This window comes from Hordeum vulgare, chromosome 7H, assembly GCF_904849725.1.
Source record: "Hordeum vulgare subsp. vulgare chromosome 7H, MorexV3_pseudomolecules_assembly, whole genome shotgun sequence".
NCBI classification, from domain to species: Eukaryota; Viridiplantae; Streptophyta; class Magnoliopsida; order Poales; family Poaceae; genus Hordeum; species Hordeum vulgare.
Genome location: NC_058524.1, coordinates 194,842,623 through 194,861,488, shown reverse-complemented (window position 1 = coordinate 194,861,488; position 18,866 = coordinate 194,842,623).

Sequence of the window (18,866 nt, the reverse complement as noted above, 5' to 3'; positions counted from 1 at the left end):
ACAGAGTAACGCCTTAAGCAAGATGACATGGTGTAGAGGGATAAATTCATGCAATATGATATAAACCCCATCTTTTTACCTTTGATGGCAACGACACGATGCGTGCCTCGCTACCCCTTCTGTCACTAGGTGAGGACACCGCATGGTATGAACCCAAAACCAAGCACTTCTCCCATTGCAAGAATTATAGATCAAGTTGGCCAAACAAAACCCATAACTCGAAGAGAATTACAAGGATACGAAATCATGCATATAAGAAATCAGAGGAGACTCAAATAATATTCATAGATAATCTGATCACAAATCCACAATTCATCGGATCTCGACAAACACACCGCAAAAGAAAGTTACATCGGATAGATCTCCATGAAGATCATGGAGAACTTTGTATTGAAGATCCAAGAGAGAGAAGAAGCCATCTAGATACTAGCTATGGACCCGAAAGTCTGTGGTGAACTACTCACGCATCATCGGAGAGGCAATGGTGTTGATGAAGAAGCCCTCCGTGTCCGAATCCCCCTCCGGCAGGGCACCAGAACGTTCCCTAGATGGGATCTCGCGAAAGCAGAAGCTTGCGGCGGCGGAAAGTATTTTTGTGGCTCTCTCTGTTGGTTTGGGGATTTTAGGGAATTTATAGGCGAAAGAGGTAGGGCAAAGGAAGCACGGGGGGCCCATGAGCCTGCTAGGCGCCCCCCTCGGGCGCGCCTAGGGGGCTCGTGGCCTCCTCCGTGGCCCTCTGCCTTGGTTCTCAAGTCTTCTGGATCCCTTCTGTTATGGAAAAAATCATCTCGAAGGTTTTATTCCGTTTGGACTCCGTTTAATATTCTTATCTGAAAAAGGTCAAAAACGAAAAAAAACAGAAATTGGCACTGGGCACTGAGTTACTAGGTTAGTCCCGAAAATGATATAAAATAGCATATAAATGCATATAAAACATCCCAAGTTTATAATATAATAGCATGGAACAATAAAAAATTATAGATACGTTGGAGACGTATCAAGCATCCCCAAGCTTAACTCCTGCTCGTCCTCGAGTAGGGAAGTGATAAAGACCGAATTTTTGATGTGAAATGCTACCTAACATATTTGTTCTTTGTAACTTCTTTATTGTGGCATGAATGTTCAGATCCATAAGATTCAAAACCATAGTTTAATATTGACATGAAAACAATAATACTTCAATCATACTAGCAAAGTAATCATGAACTTTTGAAATAACAAGGCCAAAGAAAGTTATCCCTACAAAATCATATAGTCTGGTTATGCTCCATCATCCCCACACAACGAATTTAAATCATGCACAACCCCGGTATTCGCCAAGTAATTGTTTTTGCACTCTTACTTTCTCAAACTTTTTCAACTCTCACGCAATACATGAGCGTGAGCCATGGATATAGCACTATAGGTGGAGTAGAGTGTGGTGGAGGTTGTGAGGCAAAAAGGAGGAGATGGTCACATCGACTCGGCGTATCGACGGGCTATGGAGATGCCCATCAATAGATATCAATGTGAATGAGTAGGGATTGCCATGCAACGGATGCACTAGAGTTATAAGTGTATGAAAGCTCAAAAAGTAAAACTAGTGGGTGTGCACCCAACTTGCTTGCTCACGAAGACCTAGGGCAATTTTGAGGAAGCCCATCATTGGAATATACAAGCCAAGTTATATAATGAAAATTACCACTAGTATATGAAAGTGACAAAACAAGAGACTCTCTATCATGAAGAACATGGCGCTATTTTGAAGCACAAGTGTGGGAAAAGATAGTAGCATTGTCCCTTCTCTCTTTTCTCTCATTTTTTTGTTTGGGCTCTTTGGCCTCTTTTTTTCATTTCATTTTTCCTTGTCTTTGGTGGGCATCTTTGGCCTCTTTTTTCATTTCATTTTTTCCTTGTTTTTGGTGGGCATCTTTGGCCTCTTTTTTTCATTTCATTTTTTCCTTGTTTTTGGTGGGCATCTTTGGCCTTTTTTTTATTTCCTCACATGGGACAATGCTGTAATAATGATGATCATCACACTTTTATTTACTTACAACTCGATACTTAGAACAATAACGACTCTATATGAAATGCCTCCGGCAGTGTACCGGGATGTGCAACGATCTAGCTTAGCGTATGACGTTGAAACATATCGCTAGCTATCTTACGATCATGCAATGGCAATATGAAAGTGATGGAACATGTCATGAGACGGAACGGTGGAAGTTGCATGGCAATATATCTCGGAATGGCTATGAAAATGCCATAATAGGTAGGTATGGTGGCTGTTTTGAGGAAGGTATATGGTGGTTTTGTGCACCAGCGAAAGTTGCGCGGCACTAGAGAGGCTAGCAATGGTGGAAGGGTGAGAGTGCATCTATACCATGGACTCACATTAGTCATGAAGAACTCATATACTTATTGCAAAAGTTTTATTAGTAATCGAAACAAAGTGCTAAACGCTTACTCCTAGGGGAAGGGTTGGTAGGAGTTAACCATCGCGCGATCCCAACCGCCACACAAAGGATGACAATCAATAAATCAATTATGCTCCGACTTCCAAACATAGCGGTTCACCATACGTGCATGCTACGGGAATCACTAACCTTAACACAAGTATTTCTAGATTCACAACACCCTATTATCATAACTCTAATATTACCATATCCATATCTCAAAACTAATTGTGAGGAATCAAACTTCTCTTACTATTCAATGCACATAATATGAAAGTTTTTATTATATCCTCTTTGGATGCCTATCATATTTAGAACTATTTTCATAACACACGCCAATTACCAAGTTACTTAGAGAGAGCGCTCTCAAAATGATATAAGTGAAGATCGAGAGTTTTCATTTCTACAAAATATGACACCGCCGTGCTCTACAAAGATTTAAGTGAAGCACTAGAGCAAAATTATCTAGCTCAAAAGATATAAGTGAAGTTCATGGGAACAAAATTATCTAGCTCAAAAGATATAAGTGAAGCACAAGGGAGCAAAATAATCTAGCTCAAAAAATATAAGTGAAGCACATGCGAGCTAAGTTGCCTAACTCAAAAGATATAAGTGAAGCTCATTGAGTATTCTAACAAATTCACGATGAGTGCATGTCCCTCTCAAAAGGTATGCAGCAAGGATGATTGCGATAAAACAAAAAGCAAAGACTCCTATAATACACGACGCTCCAAGCAAAACACATATCATGTGGTAAATAAAAATATAGCTCCAAGTAACGTTACCGATGGATTGAAGACGAAAGAGGGGATGCCTTCCCGGGGCATTCCCAAGCTTAGGCTTTTTGGTGTCCTTGAATTTGTCTTGGGATGACTTGGGCATTGATACGTCTCCATCGTATCTACTTTTCCAAACTCTTTTACCCTTGTTTTGGACTCTAATTTGCATGATTTGAATGGAACTAACCCGGACTGACGTTGTTTTCAGCAGAATTGCGAGGGTGTTGTTTTTGTGCAGAAATGAAAGTTCTCGGAACGTCGTGAAAATGTACGAAGAATATTTCCGGAAAATATGAAAAATACCTGCGCAAAGATCCACCGGAGGGGATGGGCCAGTGGGCCACAAGCCCTGTTGCCGCGGCAACCAAGCTTGTGGGGACCACGTGGCTCTGCCGCCCCCAAACTCAGCTCTATAAATTCACTTTCGTCCCAAAAAAAATCAGAAGAGAAGATTTCATCGCGTTTGCGATACGGAGGCGCCGCCACATCCAGCTCTTCATCTGGAGGACAGATCTGGAGTCCGTTTTGGGCTCCGGAGAGGGGAAATCGTCGCCATCGTCATCATCAACCTTCTTCCCTCTCCAATTCCATGAAGCTCTTCATTGTTCGTGAGTAATCTATTCATAGGCTCGCTGGGCGGTGATGAGTACGATGAGATCTATCATGTAATCGAGTTAGTTTTGACGGGGATTGATCCCTAGTATCCACTATGTTCTGAGATTGATGTTGCTACTACTTTGCCATGCTTAATGCTTGTCACTAGGGCCCGAGTGCCATGATTTCAGATCTGAAATTATTATGTTGTCAGCAATATATGTGTGTTTTAGATCCGATCTTGCAAGTTGTAGTTACCTACTATGTGTTATGACCCGGCAACCCCGGAGTGACAATAACCGGAACCACTCCCGTTGATGACCATAGTTTGAGGAGTTCATCTGTTCACCAAGTGCTAATGCGTTGTTCCGGTTCTTTATTAAAAGGAGAACCTTAATATCATGTAGTATCCTTTTGGACCCCGCTACCATGGGAGGGATGGACAATAGATGTCATGCAAGTTCTTTTCCCTAAGCACGTATGACTACGCACGGAATGCATGCCTACATCACATTGACGAACGGGAGCTAGCCACATATCTCTCCGTGTTATAACTGTTGCATGATGAATGTCATCCAAATGAATCACCAACCCATTGCCTACGAGTTTGTCCCACTGCTGTTGTTACTTGTTTTTCTCTGTTGCTGTTACCACTGTTGCTTGCTACTGCTGCTACTTGCTACTATTGCTACTTGCTACTGCTGTCACTACTGCTGTTCCTTGCCACTGCTGCTACCTTCTACAATACTTGTTCACACGATGTTGACGGGAAAGAATATTTCTCGTCCATGGGCAACTTACTGGCGCCATTGATACAACACTTAGGAATAGTCCGTCGTCAACAGATCGTTTCTGGCACCGTTGCTATCATACTACTTTGCTAATGATTCTTTGCTTGCAGATACTAATCTTTCACGTGTGGTTGAATCTGACACATTCAGCTGCTAATACTTGAGAGTATCCTCTCACTTCCTATCCGGCAAACCAACAAATTTGGGTTGAATACTCTACCCTCGAAAACTGTCGCGAACTCGCGCGCTGGTCGGCCATTGCAAGACAATTGCTAATTGTTGAGCAACTCGGAGCAGTTCTGGCTCTGTTGTTGCGAAGGCATCAAGTCAGGGACACGTCAACAACATTATTCTAGTGTCGTTGTAGGGGACTACTGTCAGCAGGCATCCCCAAGCTTAGGCTCTTTCCACTCTTTATTCCATTGTCCATAAAAACATCACCCAAAACTTGAAAACTTCACAACACAAAACTTAAATAGAAACTCGTGATATCATTAGCATAAGAAAACAAACCACCAACTTTTTAGGTACTGTAGTAAACTTAATTTCCATTTAGATTGATGTTATATTACTATATTCTCACTTCTCCATGGCTCGTACCCCCCGATACTAACACATAGTTTCATCAAAAATATGCAATCAACACAACAAAAACAGAATCTTTCAAAAACAGAATAGTCTGTAGCAATTTGTATATTTCGTATACCTCTGATATCCCAAAAATTCTGAAACAATTATGAAAATTAGGTAAATTTGCATATAAATCATCAGCAAAAAGAATAAACTCAAAAGCTCTTTCTGGATAGGAACGAAAAATAATTTCGTGAGCACAAAGTTTCTGTCTTTTTTCAGCATGATTAAACAACTATCACCAAAACTAATCATAAATGTTCTACTTGGGACAAACACTAATTAAAACATAAAAAAACACAATCATAACAGAATCATGATGGTGTGGACTCAAAAAAAAAGAAAGTAAAAAAACAAAAATAAATTTATTCATTGGGTTGCCTCCCAACAAGCGCTATTGTTTAACGCCCTTAGCTAGGCGTAAGGCAATAGATTCAAGTGTTGTCATCTTTAGTGCTCAAACCATAAGTAGCTTTCATAATGGATTCATATGACAATTTTATTTTATTTCTAGGAAAGTGTTCCATGCCCTTATTTAATGGAAACTGAAATTTAATATTCCCTTCCTTCATATCAATAACAACACCAATAGTCCTAAGGAAAGGTCTATCAAGAATAATGGGACATGTTTGATTGCAATCACTATCAAGCACAATGAAATCTACTGGCACATAGTTCCTATTTGCAATAATAAGAACATCATTGATCCTTCCCATAGGTTTCTTAATAGTAGAATTCGCAAGATGCAAATTAAGAGAGCACTCATCAATCTCATTGAAACCTAGAACATCACATAAAGATTTTGGAATTGTGGAAACACTAGCACCCAAATCACACAAAGCATGGCATTCATAATTTTTAATCTTAATTTTTATAGTAGGTTCCCACTCATCATGAAGTTTTCTAGGAATAGATATTTCCAACTCAAGTTTCTCTTCAAGAGATTTCATCATAGCATCAACGATATGTTTGGTAAAAGCCTTATTTTGGCTATAAGCACGTGGAGAGTTTAGCATGGATTGCATCAAGGAAATACATTCAATCAAAGAGCAACCATCATAATTAAATTCCTTGAAATCCAAAGTAGTAATTTCATCACTATTCAAAGTTTTCATATCCTCTACTCCACTTTTAGAATTTTTAGCATCAAGATAAATAGACTTTGAATCATTAGGGCATTTCTCAACCAAACTGGATTCACATCCAGCCCCATCATCATTAAGATTGACATTAGAAAACAGGGATTCAATAGGAGTCACACCAAGCACTTTAAGATCTTCATGATTCTCATCACGAGAACATGCCTTTTTAAGCCATTCATGTCTAGCACGAATTTGGGCGGTTCTTTCTTTACTCTCATTCATGGAAACACGCATAGATTTCAAAATTTCATCCATATTAATCTTGGGAGGAACACATCTCAATTTCAAAGCATCATTATCAAGAGACATTCTATCAACAGTCCTAGCCAAGTCATCAATTTTAAGCAGTTTTTCTTCTATGGAAGCATTGAAAATCTTTTACGAATTAATAAACTCTTTAATATTACTCTCAAGATGAGAGGGTATTTTATTATAATTTCCATGAGCATTGTTGTAGGAATTGCCAAAATTATTAGAGGGATTACTAGGAAAAGGCATAGGATTAAAGTTACCTCTATAAGCATTGTTGTTACCAAAATTATTCCTACCAACAAAATTAACATCCAAATTTTCATTGCTATTCTCAATCAAGGAAGATAAAGGCATATCATTTGGATCTAGAGGAGCACTTTTACTATCAAACAACTTCATAAACTCATCCATCTTAGCACTCAAAGAGTTAATTTCTTCTATAGCATGCACTTTTCTACTAGTATGTTACCTTTGAGTGTGCCATTGAGAATAATTTGTCATGATATTATCTAGGAGTTTTGTAGCTTCTCCTAGTGTGATTTCCATAAAATTTCCACCAGAGGCGGAATCCAAGATATTTCTAGAAGCAAAATTCAAACCAGCATAGAAAATTTGTATAATCACCAAAGACTTAGGCCATGAGCGGGACAATTTCTAATCATCAATTTCATTCTCTCCCAAGATTGTGCAACATGTTCATGATCTAGTTGCTTAAAATTCATGATATCATTATAGAGAGAGATAATCTTAGCAGGTGGAAAATACTTGGAAATAAAGGCATCTTTACACTTGTTCCATGAATCAATACTATTTTTGGCTAAAGATGAAAACCAAGTTTTTGTTCGATCTCGTAATGAGAACGGAAATAGATTCAATTTAATCATATCATTATCCACATCTTTCTTATTTTGCATATGCATAACTCAATAAAGGTATTAAGATGGGATGCAGCATCTTCACTAGGAAGGCTGGAAAATTGCTCTTTCATAACAAGATTCAACAAGGCAACGTTAATTTCATATGAATTCGCACTAGTGGCGGGAGCAATTGGAGTACTAATAAAATCATTGTTATTAGTATTAGAGAAGTCACACAATTTAGTGTTCTCGGACATGGTGGCTTAGCAAGCAGACAAGCACACAAGCAAACAGAAAGCAAGTGAAAGAAAGGACGAATGAAAAAGGCAAATAAAGAAAGGCAAATATTTTTGTAAATTTTCTTTTAGAAGTGGGGGCGAGGAAAAAGAGAGGCAAATGGAAAATAATGGAAATGCAAGAGATGAGTTTGCGATAGGTACTTGGTAGATATGCTTCACTTGAATACTCCCCGGCAACGGCGCCAAAAATTCTTCCTGCTACTTCTTGAGCTTGCGTTGGTTTTTCCCTTGAAGAGGAAAGGGTGATGATAAGTATTTCCCTCAGTTTGAGAACCAAGCTATCAATCCAGTAGGAGTATCAAGATGAGGCACAAAGGCACCTGCGCAAAAACAAACAAACTTGCACCCAACGCGATAAAGGGGTTGTCAATCCCTATATGATTACTTGCAAGGTGAGATCTGATAGTGATAATAGGTAAATATAAGTAAATAAAAAATAAATAAAAGTACAACAAGGTATTTTTGGTATTTTTGTATGTAAATCTGAATATATAATGTGTAAAATAGACCCGGGGGCCATAGTGTTCACTAGAGGCTTCTCTCATGATAGCAAGTATTACGGTGGGTGAACGAATTACGCTCGAGCAATTGATATCATCACGCAAAGTCATGACGATATCTAAGGCAATGATCATACATATAGGCATCACGTCCGAGACAAGTAGACTGATACTTTCTGCATCTACTACTATTACTCCACACATCGACCGCTATCCAGCATGCATCTAGTGTATTAAGTTCATAACAAACATGGTAATGCCTTAAGCAAGATGACATGATGTAGAGGGATAAATTCATGCAATATGATATAAACCCCATCTTTTACCCTTGATGGCCACAACACGATGCGTGCCTCGCTACCCCTTCTCTCACTAGGTGAGGACACTGCACGGTATGAACCCAAAACCAAGCACTTGTCCCATTGCAAGAATTATAGATCAAGTTGGCCAAACAAAACCCATAACTCGAAGAGAATTATAAGGATACAAAATCATGCATATAAGAAATCAGAGGAGACTCACATAATATTCATAGATAATCTTATCATAAGTCCACAATTCATCGGATCTCGACAAACACACCGCAAAAGAAAGTTACATTGGATAGATCTCCATGAAGATCATGGAGAACTTTGTATTGAAGATCCAAGAGAGAGAAGAAGCCATCTAGCTACTAGCTATGTACCCGAAGGTCTGTGGTGAACTACTCACGCATAATCGGAGAGGCAATGGTGTTGATGAAGAAGCCCTCCGTGTCCGAATCCCCCTCCGACAGGGCACCAGAACGGTCCCCAGAAGGGATCTCACAGAAACAGAAGCTTGCAGCGGTGGAAAAGTATTTTTGTGCCTCTCTCTGTTGGTTTGGGGATTTTAGGGAATTTATAGGCGAAAGAGGTAGGGCAAAGGAGGCACCGGGGGGGGGGGGCACGAGCCTGCTAGGCGCCCCCTCGGGCGCGCCTAGGGGGCTCGTGGCGTCCTCCGTGGCCCTCTGCCTTGGTTCCCAAGTCTTCGGGATCCCTTCTGTTATGGGAAAATCATTCCGAAGATTTTATTCCATTTGGACTCTGTTTAATATTCTTATCTAAAAAAGGTCAAAAACACGGGAAAAACAAAAACTAGCACTGGGCATGGAGTTAATAGGTTAGTCCCAAAAATGATATAAAATAGCATATAAATGCATATAAAACATCCCAAGTTGATAATATAATAGCATGGAACAATCAAAAATTATAGATACGTTGGAGACGTATCAGGAGGCCATCTCGGCGGGGCCCACCCCCTCTCATGCCCTACTTTTACTCCTATTATTACCCGTGACGAGGAAATTCCATAACAGAAGTCGTTTTGCAAGTTCTCGACGCGGAGCCGCCGCCACCCTCATTTTTTCTCCGAGAGAGCTAATCTGGAGGCTGTTTTGGCCTCCGACGAGGGGAAATCGTCGCCATCGTCATCACCATCATCACTCCATCATCCTTCCATGGCTTCTCCCATCATGTGTGAGTAATTCCCTGCTGTAGGTGAAGGGGATGGGAGAGATTGGATGAGTTAGATCATGTAATAGTTCGTCAGATTGTTGGGGGCATGTTGCTTATCATCTACTATGGTGTTTATCATCTTTGCTACTACTTGTTACTCTTAATGATTGTCACTTTGGGCCCGAGTGCCATGATTTCAGATCTGAATAACTTATGTTTTCATGAATATATTTGTGTTCTAGATCCTATCTATGAGTAGTATGCACCTATTATAGTCCAAAACCGGCGATCCCAAGGGTGACAGCTTGGGACACCAAAGGAGATAGGCTATAGTTTGAGGATTCCATGTATCCATTGATTGTTAATGCTTTGTTCCTGTGCTCTTTGACAGGAGCACCTTAATCTCCAAAAGTTCCTTTTGGCCCCGTTGATAGCGGGATGGTAGGACAAAAGATGTTGTGCAAGTTCTTATTGCAAGAATGCATGACTACCTCGGCATACATGCCTAATGTTTGATATATGCCTAGATGATCATTACTTTTCTATGTGCCTTGAGCCAAGTGAAATACATGATATCTCTCATCCATGACCAACCATCCATCTCCTTAGCCTATAGTGTTTTAATCCTGCTAGTCACAAGTTACTTTACTTTCGCCGTTTTACTTTTGTTGCTTTGCCACTATTATTTCCGTTGCCACCATCACTTCCATATCACCGTTGCTAATAATATTTTGTTGCCAAGTAAGTATCTTTCAGGTGCGGTTGAATTGACAACTCAAATGTTAAAGCTTATAAATATTCTTTGGCTCTCCTTGTGTCGAATCAATAAATTGGGTTAACTTACCAGCGAAGACTGTTGCGATCCCCTACACTCGTGGGTTATCAAAGATCTATCCATGGTGATGACCATCTACGAGAGGACATATCAGATTCACATACCCTTGTAGACCGCTAAGCGGGAAGTGTTAAGAAATGCGATTGATGTATTCGAACGTCTTTGCGATCCAAATCGCAAGCCGTCCCGTGATCCAATCACGATCTAGCGTCGAACGGACGACACCTCCGCGTGCAGCACACGTGCAGCTCGACGACGATCTCCGCCTTCTTGATCCAGCAAGAGGGGTGAAGAAGTAGATGAATTCTCCGATAGCACGACGGCGTGTTGGTGATGTTGGACAACTCATCCGACAAGGCTTCGTCGTGCAGTCCCGTACTAGCCTACGGGGTATCACGAAGTAGTGGAGGGAGAGGGGTTACGCCGTGTCTTGTGGTGCGGCTAGCCTCTCTACACTCCACTATATATAGGTGAGAGGGAGGGTGGTGCCCTAGGGAAAAACCCCTAGGGTTGGCCGACGACGCACAAGGAGGGAGGAGTCCTCCTCGTAGTGGGATTCCTCCCCTCTCTTCCTATTCGTCCGAATAGGCCCATGGGGCTGGCCACCCAGCCCACCAGGGGTTGGTGCGCCACCTCTAGACCTATGTGGTCCCCCTCCGGGTGGGTGGCCCCTCCCGGTGAACCTCCGAAACCCATTCCCCACGCCCGGTATTTACCGAAAATGCTCGAAATCTTTCTAGCATCTGAATATACCTTTCCTATATATCAATCTTCGTGTCCGAACCATTCCAGAACTCCTCGTGACCTTCTGGATCTCATCTAGGACTCTGAAAAACATTCGGTCACCAACATACATAATTCAACTATACGGAAACGTCATCGAACCTTAAGTGTGTAGACCCTGCGAGTTTGTGAACTATGTAGACATGACCGAGACACTCTCCGGTCAATAACCAATAACGGGACCTGGATGTCCATATTGGCTCCTACATATTCTACGAAGATATTTATCGGTTAAACCTCTATGTCAAGGATTCAGTTAATCCCGTATGTTATTCCCTTTCTCCTTCGGTATGTTACTTGCCCGAGATTCGATCGTCGGTATCTCTATACCTAGTTCAATCTCGTTACCAGCAAGTCTCTTTACTTGTTCCGTAGTACAAAATCCCGTGACTAAACCTTTAATCACATTGCTTGCAAGGCTTGTTGTGATGTTGTATTACCGAGTGGGCCCCGAGATACCTCTCCATCACACGGAGTGACAAATCCCAGTCTTAATCCATGCCAACTCAACAGACACCTTCAGAGATACGTTTAGAGTACCTTTATAGTCACCCAGTTACGTTGCCGCATTTGATACACACAAAGTATTCTTCCGTTGTCAGTGAGCTACATGATCTCATGGTCACAGGAAAATATACTTGACATGCAGAAAAACTATAGCAATAAAACGACACGATCACATGCTACGTTCATATTTTGGGTCTTGTCCATGACATCATTCTCCTAATGAAGTGATCCCATTATCAAGTGACAACTCTTGTCTATGGTCAGGAAACCTTGACCATCTTTGATCAACGAGCTAGTCCAATAGAGGCTTGCTAGGGACACTATGTTGTCTATGTATCCACACATGTATCTGAGTTTCCATTCAATACAATTCTAGCATGGATAATAGACCATTATCTTGAACAAGGAAATATAATAATAACTATTTTATTATTGCCTCTAGGGCATATTTCCAACAAAGAGGATGATCAGGCAAAGCATTAAGTAATTGGAGAAGCCTCCCCCAAGCTTGTGGGAGACTTTCTTCCTCAATTTGCACAAAGTTAAATATTTCCTGTAAGGCAGCTTGTTCCTTATGAGCAGGAAAATATTTTTCAGAGAAATATCATATGCTGGGGACTACGTACACAACGAGGAGAAATAGTATTGTACCAAATCTTAGCATCACCATTAAAGGAGAACGGAAATAATTTGAGGATATAGTAGTAGTGAATTTTTTTCATCATTAGTAAATAGGGTGGCTATATCATTTAGCTTAGTGAGATGTGCCACAACAGTTTCATTTTCATAGCCATGAAAAGGATCAGACTCAACCAGAATGATTATCTCTGGGTTGATAGAATTCATAATCCTTATCGGTTACAAAGATAGGTGAAGTAGCACACTTAGCATAATTTTCCATTCTACCATTCAAGGATTTTTCTTTAACTTGCATAGCAGTTTCTTAAGATCATCTCTATCCTTACAAGTAAGAAAGTCTCTAGAAATTTATTCAACCATAACATAACCTTGAGGTATTTCTGGCATTTCAGTTCAAGGATAGTCGTGGTTAAAAGATATTTCCATATTTTCAGTAGCAAGGACTTCATCAGTTTCAATAGCTCAGTTTCTTTAGCTCTAGCAAGTTGTTCATCAAGAAATTCACCTAGTGGCATAGTATCATCAAGCAAGGTACTAGCATCATCATTACCATCATTCATAGCAGATGTAGCATCATCAATTACTTGCGACATATCAGGATTAATAGCATGTGGCGGTGGTGTTGCAAGTCTACTCAAAAGAGAGCGTGAATCAAGTGTAGAGCTAGATGGCGGTTCCTTACCCCCCTCGTCTTAGAGGAAACAATCTTGGTTATTGGATATTTCATATTCTTCATAGTGATTAATAAATAGATATCCCAAGTGACTCAGCAAATATAGCTATGCTCCCCGGCAACAGCGATGGAAAACATTCTTGATAACCCACAAGTATATGGGATCACGATAGTTTTAGAGGGTAGAGTATTCAACCCAAATTTATAGATTCGACACAAGGGGATCCAAAGAATATTTGCATGTATTAGCAGCTGAGATGTCAATTCAACCACACTTGGGGATTTAGTATCCCCAACACAGTGATCAGTAGAACAATAATATGATAGTTTTGATAGTAGTGGTAATAGTTGCAGCAGTAACGGTAACAATAGCAGTAGTTTTATAGCAGTTGTAACAGTAGTAGCAACAATAGTAACTTAGCAAGCACAATATGTGGAGAACTCGTAGGCACTGGAACGATGATATTGTTGGATAATATTCATCATATCACAATCACAACATAGGGCGACACAAAACTAGCTCCCGTTCATCGATATAACGTAGGCATGTATTTCGTAAATAGTCATACATGCTAATGGAGAAGAACTTGCATGACATATTTTGTCCTACCCTCCCGTGGCCGCGGGATCCATGAGGAAACTAAGGGGTATTAAGGCCTCCATTTAATAGAGAACCGGAACAAATCATTAACACATAGTGAATACATGAACTCCTCAAACTACGGTAATCGCTGGAAAGAATCTCAATTATTGTCACTTTGGTGTATGCGGATCCTAACACGTAGTAGGTGCATATAACTTGCAAGATTGGATCATGAACATAGATATAATGGTGAAATAAAGGGTTCAAATTTGATATCATGGCACTTGGGCCCTAGTGACAAGCATTAAGCATAGCAAAGTCATAGCAACATCTATCTCCGAACATAGTGAATACTAGGGATCAAGCCCTAACAAAACTAATTCGATTACATGATGAATATCATCCAGCTCTTCACCAACCAGCAAGCCTACGAAGGGATTACTCACTCCAGGTGGAGAGCATCATTGAACTGGTGATGGAGGAGGGTTGGTGATGACGAAGACCAAAGATCCCCTCTTTGGAGCCCCAAACAGACTCCAGATTGGGCCTCCGATGAAGTACACGAGGTGGCGGTGGCTCCGTATCGTGAAACGCGATGAAACTTACTCTCTGATTTTTTCTCTGAAAATAGGAATTTATAGCATTGGAATTAGGGTCAGCGGAGCCACGTGGACCCCACTAGACCCCAGGCCACGCCAGGGGAGCCTTGGGCGCCCAGATGTCTTGTGTGCTATTGTGGCACCCCCTCCGGTGGATCTTGGTTCCATTATTTTTTATATATTCTAGAAAAAATCTCCAAAAAAATTTGTTCCATTCTAAGACCTTTTATTTCTGCACAAAAACAACACCATGGTAGTTCTACTAATAACAACGTCAGACCGGGTTTGTTTTATTCAAATCATGCAAATTAGTGCCCAAAACAAGAGCAAAAGCGTTAGGAAAAGTAGATACGATGAATACGTATCATTTGGTGCATGGTGCGACGTCCCTTGGGTGTAGAGGATGGCACATTCAAAACGGAAGGGGACGAGCGCCCTTTTCGGGAAGAAACCTTCTTCTTGCTTGAAGCGGAGGAAGGGAGTAGCCCAGGATGATTGACCGTAAGGGCAACCTTGGAATGATCAACGCTCTCCTGGTAAAAGAATCCATCCAGGAATACGATTGGTGTATCCAAATCATCGTGAAATCCTGGATCATCATTGCGACAATAGCTCTTAGGTTGAGGGGGAGGGTTAGTTGACTGTTTCTATCTAGCGTCTCGAGTCCTTTTGGAGAATTCAAAGATCCGATTAGCAAATATGAACATGATATCTGGATTGCGAAAGTATAGCTGGACTTACCCACTCGATGGGATTATGACTTGAGTAGCCGTCCCTATTACTCAGGTGGGAAAATTCTTCCTTCTCTCCTGTAACGAGATCGACAAGAATGGCCGCCATAGTTGTCTGATCGACGGGGCCCTTCCATTTATAGTACGTCGCGTCACTTTTGCCATTATATCGCCATAAGGGATGCGTCCTTTGTTGAAGAGGTTGGACGCACCGGGCAATAGCATTGACCATCACGTTAATGATAGTTAACTTGTTGTGAGCTTGCAACCTCACCCTGGTGGCGAGACGCTTCACATCGGCACACTCCTCTTGGGAAGGGCTTTTTGGACGCTAGTTAAAACTTTTATTTAAAGGAGCATTTGAGTATTCAAGTAGACCCCTACGAGATGGATCAAATAGAGAAGCATCCTCGATATAAAACCGCTTCAGGGTCCATTCTCCGGAATCCTTCTTTGGGGTCCCAATACGATACTCCGTCCCATATATGCACCACACTTCGGCTCCACCGTCTTAAAAATGGTCTCTCCTCATGTGCACAGGACGAGGTAGAAAAATTTCCTCCTCAATTTGAAATGGGCCTTACAGCCCAAGAACATCTTGCAAAGGGAAACATATCCCGGGATATGGAGAATGAATCCAGGAGTAAGATGATGAAGCTGGATCACGTAATTCTCTAGCAGACTCCTTAAGAAGGGGTGAATGGGGAAGCCTAAACCTCGTAAAAGGAAGGGGACGAAGCATACCCTATATTCCTTGCGTGGAGTTGGGAAGTTCTGTACAAGACCCTCACCGTTCACGGAGGTTAATCCGGGGCGAGTGGACATTAGACCTGAAGCACGAAGGTATCCTTGAGCTTCAAGTCCGCTCAATTGCAAATGGGAGACTGAACAACTCGTCCAGCCCCCCTAGAGCGGGCCATGAGAGCACGAGGAAGAGCTTGGAGCGCTTGCCATATCTCCGGGCTCTGTGTGATTGTTTCTCTCGATGGTAGGGGAATGGGATGTCTTGTTCGTGGCATGCCTAGCCTTTTTAATAGGCGGTTTATCCCCTCACATGCGAAGGGCATTTCTGTAAAAGAGTGTTGGACCATTCGCCTCCCAATGACGCACACGAATCAAGGGGTGTCATTAAATAATGAACAGAAAAATCAATATTGTGGGCCCCATAATGCTTTGACAATAAGGAACATGGCGGTGGCCGAATTGACGTGTGCCGAACACAAGAGGGGAGAAAACTGGCCTCACAAGCCGAAGACTTTTGGTACGATAAGCTAGTGAAGAATCAAGATTGCAGCATTGGAGGCCAGTTCAGGGGCTAGTGAGGGAGTCCGGGACTAAGGGGTCCTTGGGCTGGCAACCTATCTCTATGGGCCAGACTCGTGGGTCGTTCTGTGACTATCGTTGAAGGGCCAAACTACAAGATGACGCCGTGTTCAAGGTGGAAGCTTCCGAAGCCTTGGTGTCTACTTCAAGGCAAGATGATAATCTCGACATATTTATTCCTTGATGTAACTGACCATATGTATCCCTAGGTATCGTTGATGTCTATATAAACCAGAGGATTTTAGTTCGTAGAGGACATCAACAACATCAACAGTCCTAGGGTTTAGACCACAACATATGATTTCAAGGTAGATCAACTCTATACTCCATACTCCATCATCAACATAAACAAGAGCAGGACGTAGGGTTTTACCTCCATCAAGAAGGCCCAAACCTAGGTAAACATCGCCTGCCCTATTCCTATTACCATTGATCCAAGATCGACACCTCGGGACCCCCTACCCTAGATCTGCCAGTTTTCACACCGACAACGGTACTACCGCTAGTCACCATGATACTACCTCTTGGGAGCTTCAAGCAAGCGCCAAGCAAAACTGATGGAGCAAGAAAACCGAAACTGCCATAACATTCGCACACGAGCTTCGAATTGAGTAAACTCAAGCTTGTTGGATAGAAGATGACAAGTACTATCCAAAGAACGACTGATATAGAGGTGTCTAACCTCTATGAATGAAGCACTGGCAGAAACTCCAAAATCGAAAACATTATAGAAGATGCATGGACTCTGTATTCGATGAACTCGAGCTTGTCATGAAGATGACCATAAGCTCGAGAACCCACATAGAGAAAATACAACCAAGAACCAAGAAAGATGATGATGCCAATAATGCAACAGTTTGAGCTCTCAACGAACGATACGATCAAGATACTCACTTGAGAGCCCACCTTGATAGTACGGCAATCGATCATATAATCCAGTCTCCCAACGAACACCCTAAGACCGGTAAAATAGAAAACCTATCAAGGACAAAATTTTGCCTTGCGCATAATCCACTTGAGCTAGATGATGACGATCTTGTCCTCCTCAAGATGGACCACCTTTCTTGATTGCGTCGGCTCGATGAAGACTAGTAGCTTTCTCCCACATACTCCATTATGGGTGAGCCACTCTTCGACACATCTTCACAAGTCCATTATCACCACAATGGATGGTAAGCTTAAAGCATGACCTCTTTGTGATGCTCCACTTGAATTTGCACACACAAACCTGATGATGCAAGCCCATGGACACATACCTAGCCCCGCATAGAACTCTCACATTAACCATGGGTTAGTACACACAACATAATGGACAATGCTTACCATACCATGGGATCACTTGATCCCTCTTGGTACATCATGTACTTTTGTGTGATGATCAAATTTATTTACTCTTTGACTTAGTCTTGATCAACCTTGAGACTTACCTTCTCTCTTCATAAATATGACGTCTTGAATGTAAATATGAATGTTCCCACACTCTTCTTCATCAAGACATGCTTGCAATAAGCTCAACTCTCACATGACCAATATTTGGATAAAACCTTGAATACCACCTTGGTCATCTCATAAACTCCTTGAAAGTAACAAATTAACTTCAAGTCATCATCTCCTAGCCAGTCATCCTCGTCACTATTAAAGTTAAAGTATTCGGGGTGTGATATCTTCGGCCCTTTAGCCATGAAGCAACTTCCAATTCCTTCATTTGGTGAATCAAACAGATCATAGGAGTTGGAGGAAACGAGTGCTAGTCCGGCAACACCTTCATCTTGACTATAATCGGAGTTCGAGAGGTAGCTTCTCTCCGATTGGTTATCAGATTCAGTTGGATACCCATTCACCAACATGAGCTTGATGTCTTGTTCTTGAGTAGCTCTTGGCGTACTCGTCCTTATTCTCCGGGAGGGTCTTCGCTCATAGCGATCTTCTCTACTCCTTCTCTCTCTACGAGGTGACTCATCTCTTGATATTCTTCTTCTAGGTGACTCTTCCCTTATATTGCAAGGGGTCGTGCACTCATTGGAAAAGTGTCCGGGCCTTCCACAATTGTAACAATTTCGGTGACTAGATGAAAGCTTCTCTTCATATCTTGAGTTGGTGCTTCTATCTTTGCCCCTATTCTTATATAACTTATTTAATTTCTTGACCATGAGGCTTATCTCTTCATTGGTAACAAGGTTGTTAGTTGAGGTAGAGGGAGTGTCACCTGAAGCTTTGTATGCACCACTTGAGTTGTTATGGAACTCTTCTTTGTCTTTGAGTGACATTTCATGCAACAATCCTTCCAATGACTTTCGTAGGCTTGAGATCTTTGTAGTTTGGCATCATTTGGATCAATGTGCACATGGTTTCGTACTTTCCATCCAAGGCTCTAAGGATCTTATTGATGAAGAATTTGTTAGTCATCTCCTCACTTCCTAAGCCGACAGTCTCATTTTT